Consider the following 8,172-nt stretch of genomic DNA (forward strand, 5'->3'; position numbering starts at 1 on the left):
TTTGGACACAGCCTTGGGTTGGACGCACCGAGATCAGATTCATACCGCTCTCTGGTTTGCCATGTATTTCTGGAGGGCGTATTGTATGGGGGCACTTTGCTAACACAAAGCTTATAGGTGGCATGGATCTGAAACGCAATTTAACGACGTAACAGTCAGTGAGCAGGTCACTTTTCCAGTGGGGGTTAGTAGCTAGCTCCTTAACGTTGTGATTACTGTAGTGCAATTTTTCAAACCGTCTTCTTGAGCTCATTATTTGACAACCGTTGTTCTTTTTCAGTTTGATAGATTTCCTGCTTGGTTTATTTCCACAATTAAGATGCCTGTTTACTCGTAACTTTCAGAAGGATGAACATATTTAGGGCTGAAAGACTCACAATACAGAATAGAACACAAACACCACTAGTGTAAAAAATGCTTGTTACATGTACTATCTCCAATCAAAAAAAATACCTGATGTCATGAAAACGTAATTGCTCACATAAGATCCCACTCACTTTTTCAAACCTAATTACCAAAAACATTCATCTGTTCATTTTGCTTAGGGCTGTATTACCCACATTTGAAAGTGGTCCTTATGGGGATCCTTGATGACCCCCTGGTGAACCCTACATTTAAAAAGTGTGTTGTTTCCAGACACAGCCCGCTGCCACTGGCCTCTTAAACCAAGTTAAACATGGAGACAGCATGAGCTTATTTATTGCCTCCATAAAAGCCGGTGAGTGCGAAAGGGAAGAAGGGTAGAAGATGGAGGACGTGGAGAGAGAGCTGGAAGCAGCTGCAGCCTCGGCCGTGGGAGAGGCTGTAGTTTGTTATCACCGATGCAGGAAGTTACACAGGAGGGATGAAATTCACCGACACACACGCAACGACGGACAGTCAGGGGTGTAAGTGAACAGAAAAGGTCTGAAAGATTCTACCTGCAGAAAGATTATCACACACCCACAGACAAACATGATGCAGACGCATACACAGTCGGTATGTGATTCATACTGTACCAGCAGGTCCGCAATTCCTCATTATGTCTAAGCCACAAGCGAGCACACAAATACACATTCATACACAACAGAGAAGCATAGATAACCTAAAAACACACACACACACGTGCATGTGCACACAAGAACACCATCCCCCACACAACACCAGCTTTCACACAAACAATTTCCCACCTACTATTCTGCCTCAGTCGATTTTAGAGCGAGAAAAAAAAATAAGAAAACATGTCCCTGTTCAGCGGCTGATAGTGAGAGCATCAAAGCCTCCGACAGCCTAAAGATGAGAAAGTTCAGCTGAGGTTATTGGATTAGTCGCCCTCCTCTTTGTAGTGTCGTGTCCTTAACTCGGAGGGCGCAGCGCCGGATGGATCAGACCCTCCACGAAGAGACGACGGGGCGGCAGGTTACAGTTTAGCTTGTTATAGCCTGAGTACTCCTGGTTCATCTGCAGCGCAGTGACACACACAGGGCAGTGGGACACACTTCCGCCTGGAGAGGGGGTCGACTGGTGTTTCATGTTCACTGCTTATTACGACTTCATTCAGAGGAAGGGGAAGAGATGAGAATGATGCACTTTTCAAAAACTAGGAGGGGCCCAAACCACGGACTGTGAACAAAAACGGTCGTAGTCGCCGGGTCCCGAAAGTGAAGCCAAAGCGGAAAAGCATCTTCCTGAGGAGTTTGTGGTTCAATCTGTAGTTTCAAGTCTTCAACACAGCATTTAGAGTCAAATAGACGACAAAGCTTTGAATGCATTGGGGCATAGGTACAGTGCGATTGACAGCTAATACCGTCCAACAGGTGCATGGTCGCAGGTGGACAGGCGGTGGACGAGTTCTCAGTCAGGCCCCGCCCCCCGCTCCGCCAAATAAGGTTACTTCTGGTTTGAAAGAACTAAACTCTAAACTTCAAAATGGCCATCTTCCTGTTCTTCCCTCTCCCTGAAATATGCACCACAGCCGTTTCCATCCTTTCAGCAAAATCTCTTTTCTGTTCTTCCACGTTTCCCTCCTCGACACCGTCACTATCCATCACCATCCCCTCGCTGCCACTGTTCCCTTTCTCCAAATCCACTCGGGTCACCGCTCTCTCCTCCTCGGCTGCACTCGCCAACACTTCGTACAACTCACTCCGGGAATTATTCCTCCTCCTCCCATCGCTCACCCCAACTCGCGGGGCATATTCACCGATAACATTCATCATCACACACCTTGGCTCGCCAGCTTCGCACCCTCCTCTCTCTCTCTCTCTCTCTCTCTCTCCCGAACACTCATCGCTCTCGTCCCAGCTCTCTCTTCACTTCCAAAACACTTTTGACAAACTCTTCCTAGAGGATTACTCCTACCTCATTTCTCCTCCCGTCCACAGCAGGGTGGTTTGAACACCACCTCCGATGCTCCAGGCCTGATTCGCCCCCTTCCGCCGGATCTCCTGCACAGAGACATTACGCGATTTCTGTAAATTATCATTAATTGACTGAATCAGATAAACAGCAGGTGGTGCTGATTCTCCAGACAGGTGCCGTTGCACCACTGCAGAAGAAGAGGACTTCATTTAAAAGAGCGCCAATCAAACCTCAAACGAAGGAAACCCGTAAAAGTGGAAACATGATGGAACGCTTGGTGACGGGGAAAACACATAGTTTGTTATTTAAATTGATTAAAGGAAAGCTGCCATCTTCTCCTCATCGCTGATGTTTTCATCTGCAGCTATTTAACGTCTCTCCTGCAGCGGAAGTTTGAGTGACCAGATTTGCGTATGTCATCATTAATTCACTCAATCTATTTCTTTCCATTGCACATTTAAATTGGATCAATACACTTCCTTTTTCCCCCCGGTGTTCCCACCTGAACATGCGGTGGATGTGCTTCCAGCAGCAGAAGACATTTTTCAGATTTTGGATTTGTGGAATAAAAAACCTCACACACATCCATTACTGTTCACACAGAGATCCCCTCGGTCAGACATCGTCTGGTTTCATTTTTAATGCCGCATGCGTCTGGCTGGAGGTTTAACACTTCTGACAGTCACACTGCAACAGGTAGAACACCTGACATTTTAAAATACAAAGAGAATTAAAAAGGTGATTATCAATTCCCCATTCCCTATATTATAATAGTAATAATACTATAGTGATCAGCAAAGTGAGATTTTGCACACTTCATTTTCTTAGCAGTGACAGGTGTCGGGCGTCGGGTGTAATTGCTGCATCTAAAAGTGAAGTTATGATTTCACACTCTGATGAGATGACACGCAGCACATGGGGTCATAGTAACACTATGTGTTACCTCCAGGTTTTATGGGGGGGGGGATGAACAGAAAAATAAAGTAAATCTGAGTACAACTAATTAAATTTACGTTCTAGAAAAGGAAATAAGGTATGTGCAATTAAGTGTTTTTTAATACTCATAAAAAACATTAATCATAAAGACTGGAAACGCATGCCCTTTCCCAGAACTTTAATAATCCTCAGCATCCTCTTTGATCAATACCACATACGTGAAGAATAACCCTGTGCATTACAGTCATTATGTGACGAGGACCGAGCTTTATTTGTGCCTTACAGTGAAGCGTTGTAATACATGAATAACGGTCACCGGCTGATTGAGACTTTTTTCTTTTTTTTTATCCATCAAATTATTGGGAATATGAGTCATGGACTCCCAGGCAGCCGGCACACTGCGAACATCGCCTCGCCCCGGGCTGAATCTCATTGGCGTGGCAGACGTCTGCTTGTCGGCACGCTGAGCCGAGCGGAGCCTCCACCACTTCACAGAGAAACAATCTCGCGCTCCTGTTTGGCCACAGTGGCCCGTCACCTGCTGCCAGGAACTCTTTCAGGGGGATTTTTCCTGCTCCACTGATGCACAGTGAAGAGAACCCCCCCCCCCCCCCGTGGGTTCGCCTGCCTTCATGGTGGAGGATGTCTCCTTTACAGAAGAGCTCCTCGCCGAGGAGAGAGGCCGTCGTAACACAGAAAGACACTTGAAATGGGAGAGTTACTTTTCCAAACGCTGCGTCGCCATTTGCTGGAAAATAGGTCTGGGGGTTTTTTTTGTTGTTTTTTTTTCCACTTTAAACACCCGCCGGTTTTCAGAAAATCGTTTTTCACCATTTGATACTGCAGCCCTTTGTGGGGGAAGTAATTTGCGAGAAGTATTCAAATCCTTTTCACTTAAACGCTCTGAAACTCTATTTTCTCAATCAGCTTCTTGGGATGTGTGCGGTGTGCTTCTGGATGAACACAATTTTCTGCCAAAGTCAGAGCAGTTTCTGCTTCTTTCACACCAAAGAAATCACATCTCTGCTTTCTGTGTGTGTGTGTGTGTGTGTGTGTGTGTGTGTGTGTGTGTGTGTGTGTGTGTGTGTGTGTGTGTGTGTGTGTGTGTGTGTGTGTGTGTGTGTGTGTGTGCTCGTCCCGCTGGTTTAGAGACTGGGCAAAATGTGATGTCTATTGGTGGGTTATTAGATTAGTGTCAGACCACTGACCGTTAAATATGATCAAATTATACCCACACAGTCCTGATAAAGCAGAGCTTTGATAAATAAATCAAAATCCAACGATGTTTTTTTTTTTCCACACTGACATTCTGAATGTGGCATATTTTGTCATTAGTATTTTAAAGATTATACGGAAATGATCGGAACCTAATACCAAAGTAATGGTCAACGTACTGGACAATATTACTGATTGATTGATCAATAATGGGCCTTTAGAGAAGTAAGAGGAAACCCCAAGTCAAAAAGTCAGTCTCAATAAATATTTTTGAGGAATTTTCCCTGACAAGAGCAATATTTTATAATCCTATGACGTGTTGAATGTGAAACCATCCAAAAACGAACTAATCCTAATTGAATAAAATTAGTGCAAGGTGACATTGGCCTGTCAATGAATGTGATTAAGGTACATTTACACTGTGTGTGCGCGTGCGCATGTGTGTGTGTGCGTAGACATTATCCCATATCTTTCAATGTAACCTAGATGTCACTTGACCCAACGAAGGAATCGAATTATTTGACAAATCGTTTTCATCACCACGTCCAGTGTCCAACACCGACACAGAGACGCGTCGCGTTGACAGTGTTGTCTCGAGTTAGGGCTGTGGTGAGCATCGCGCCACATTACGCACATACGGTGGAGGAATCACAGGACTTATCTAAATAACATTTTTTTTAAAAAGAGACATTGGGGAATACATACGTCCCCGCGCACCTGGATTCAGACACACGTGGAAGGACACGTTAGCCAGAGCGTTGGAGCGTAGAAGCATCAGAGCAAGACTCTAAGCTACATGAATGTGTGTGTGTGTGTGTGTGTGTGTGTGTGTGTGTGTGTGTGTGTGTGTGTGTGTGTGTGTGTGTGTGTGTGTGTGTGTGTGTGTGTGTGTGTGTGTGTGTGTGTGCATCTGCAGGATCTGTGTGGGTTGCACGTTGGTGCACGCTGCTGTCTGACTCACTGCAAAGCCGAAAACATGATCAAAGCCGAGACCGACTGAGACGGACAGACGGCAGAATGAGGGCAGAATGAGCCAGAGACGGATTCCGTCGCGTCCTCCCGTCAAGTGTCTGCGCATGAGGCGGACAAATTACCGGGCGAAGAGCTGATATTTTACAAAACTGCAGCAGCACTGAAGTGCATTCAAATGCGAGCACACGAAAAAAACACCTGCACCTGCCATATTTGAAAACAGAAGGCGTGCGTGTCTTTGAGCGCCACACATCTGGCTCTGCCGGTGCCCTGATCATGCAGCTACTGTAGATACTGTACTGTAGTGTTGTGTAATGCAGCAGCCAGCGGGTGGACAGGAGCTAGAGAAGGCAGAAGGATAACCAAACACTGTTTGTTTCATTCTCAGCAGGAGGCCTCAGCTATGAATCATCTATGATTACAAGTCGACGGATGTTTTTAAGGCCGTGTGAGCGGAGTGTGTCCCCTACTTTTGAGAGTCCACGCACTCAGTGGGTCATGTCGCCTCGGAAAGGCACATGTGCATTGAGAGTGAATGCAGTGGGGTAGTAGAACGCACGACAGAAGATAAAAAATGAGTGAACCCACAACGACAAGGGATAAAATACAGAAAGCAGCAGCAGCCGCGTGTTATACGTCATCAGATTGAGTTGCTAGACGTGGATCATCCTCATCACGTGGAGGTGGTTTGTCTTTGAAAACACACGTGTTGCTCCACAGCCCAGCAATCTGAGAGCCAGGTTGAGAAAATAGCTCGTTTCATCATGTGCGAACTGGGAATATGAAGAATATGAAGAATATGACAGGCCTGAACCAGCTGAGGTACCAGAACACAAACACACCCGGCAAACTTGGAACAGAATCATTCTGCAAAACAAGCTGACCGAGCTCACATTCCCTTCTCCATCTGGCCCTTCATATTCTTCAAATATGTATTTGTGAAGAAATGATGACTCAAAATTTCTGGCAATGTTGAAGAATCCTCTTTTTTTTTTTTTAATTTTAAATTCCTGGATCCAGATATTGAATCGCGCGTCACAATGGCCGAGACCTAAGACTTTCATGCAAATCCGTCCATAACTTTTTGATTGATACTGCAAACAGAAAAAAGTTAAACTGAACCAATTACTGAAGAAAAAAGAAAAAAAGAAAAGCAACAGACATTGTGATTATTTAAGAGGTTGAGACAGATGGTTTCAAACTAGTTTAAAATATTATGGACTTGAAATAAAAACTGCCTGGATGAAACTCAAACCGCTTCAATCCTAAATTGTACGATTCATGTCGGCAAAAACAAGCAACAATGATATTCTGCTAACGAGAGTCAGCAAGTACAATATGAGACTTTTACAAAAAACATCTTTGAAGGATGCAAAATAAAGTCTTGTTATTGACCAAGTCTTACAAAATATCATTTTTTGTCAATGTCTTTTGTCATATCTGGTCGTACCTTGTGAGTTGGTATGTTTAACCAGGCCAATGAGGACCGGCAGGGAGCCTTCACTCGGTTTAATAAACAGATGCAACATAAAGATCTCCCGCTGAGGAGCTCCTGCCCCGGAAGATTGATTCAACTGCTGCGTTCAAGTAATTACGTTTAACAAATGCGCTGGGATTTCTGTTTTCTTCTTCTTCTTTTTTTTAATCATCCGTGAAGTAAGTAAGTAAGTAAGTAAGTAAGTGTGTGTGTGTGTGTGTGTGTGTGTGTGTGTGTGTGTGGCCAGCCAGAAATGGTGAGAGCTTTATTTTGCTCGTGATTTGGTGGAGAGGAGAAGAAAAAAAGAGGTTACGGTTAATTTTCATCTATTTTCCAGTCTCCTTCCTTTAGACATGTTTTTCTCCCATGTGCAATTTATCTCCTGCAGTGGCAGAGCAGTGAGCTCCATTGGTGACTTTTTGATTAAGTTTCACAACTCAGCAGAAACATTCCTATATACAGTATGTGTAGGCAAAATATTTATGTGCTGTGTTATACATTCACGTGAATTATTCATGTCGTCCCACGGCGATATCCCTTTTTGCGTGTGAATCGTGAGAACATGGACTTGACCGTTAGTCTCTGGCACGCGGCGTTTTTTTCACGTTCATTTCGGAAGCTTATGAATAAAGAAGGGGGCGTGAAAGAAAAACAGGGAAAAGGAATCGTTGGCAGCACTCGCCGGTATCAGATCATGAGTAGGTGAAAGGGAGTTATGTAAACAGAAATGTTGAAGTAATGTCCTCCAAGTCCAAATATGGCTGCGAAAGGCAGCCAGCAACCACCTGAGGCAACGCACTATTGTTAGACAAAACCCTCTTATGTTTCATTAAGGATAACTTTTTATACCTCGTTTAGAAATATGAACTCAGTCCAGCAGAATATTCCAGAACATACCAATGCTACAGTGTGTAGATCTGTTTTGTTTTTTTTAATCTTAGCAGAAAACACACTTGGTCCCATGCCAACATCACAGGTTGCAGGAGCATGCAATCACATGCATGTTTAAGCAAAATTAAGTCAAGATATTTAAAGTCAATGGGTCAATAAATTGGATTTTTTTTGTCGACTCTCACTGAAGCACAAAGTCACTGTTAAAAACTTTGACTGCGCCCAAATTGGTGCCCTGGATGACTCATCAGTATCGTGTCCCTATATCCTATTCAACTGTAACAGACTTCCCCATCAACTCCATCTGTAGGCGCTTTGTGCATTGTTTAGCTCCAATGTGC

At 44.2% G+C, this 8,172-nt stretch overlaps 1 protein-coding gene across 1 annotated transcript in view; it reads right to left on the bottom strand.

The window, feature by feature from the left end:
* Positions 1-8,172, bottom strand: part of gfra4a (GDNF family receptor alpha 4a) — a 199,321-nt gene that overhangs the window by 174,950 nt on the left and 16,199 nt on the right. Inside the window, exon 2 of the mRNA XM_035609678.2 lies at positions 2,341-2,426. The gene's annotated coding sequence lies outside the window, so the exon portion shown is untranslated. The remainder of the gene's footprint in view (positions 1-2,340; positions 2,427-8,172) is intronic.

Source organism: Scophthalmus maximus, chromosome 15, assembly GCF_022379125.1.
Source record: "Scophthalmus maximus strain ysfricsl-2021 chromosome 15, ASM2237912v1, whole genome shotgun sequence".
In the NCBI taxonomy this organism is placed as follows: Eukaryota; Metazoa; Chordata; class Actinopteri; order Pleuronectiformes; family Scophthalmidae; genus Scophthalmus; species Scophthalmus maximus.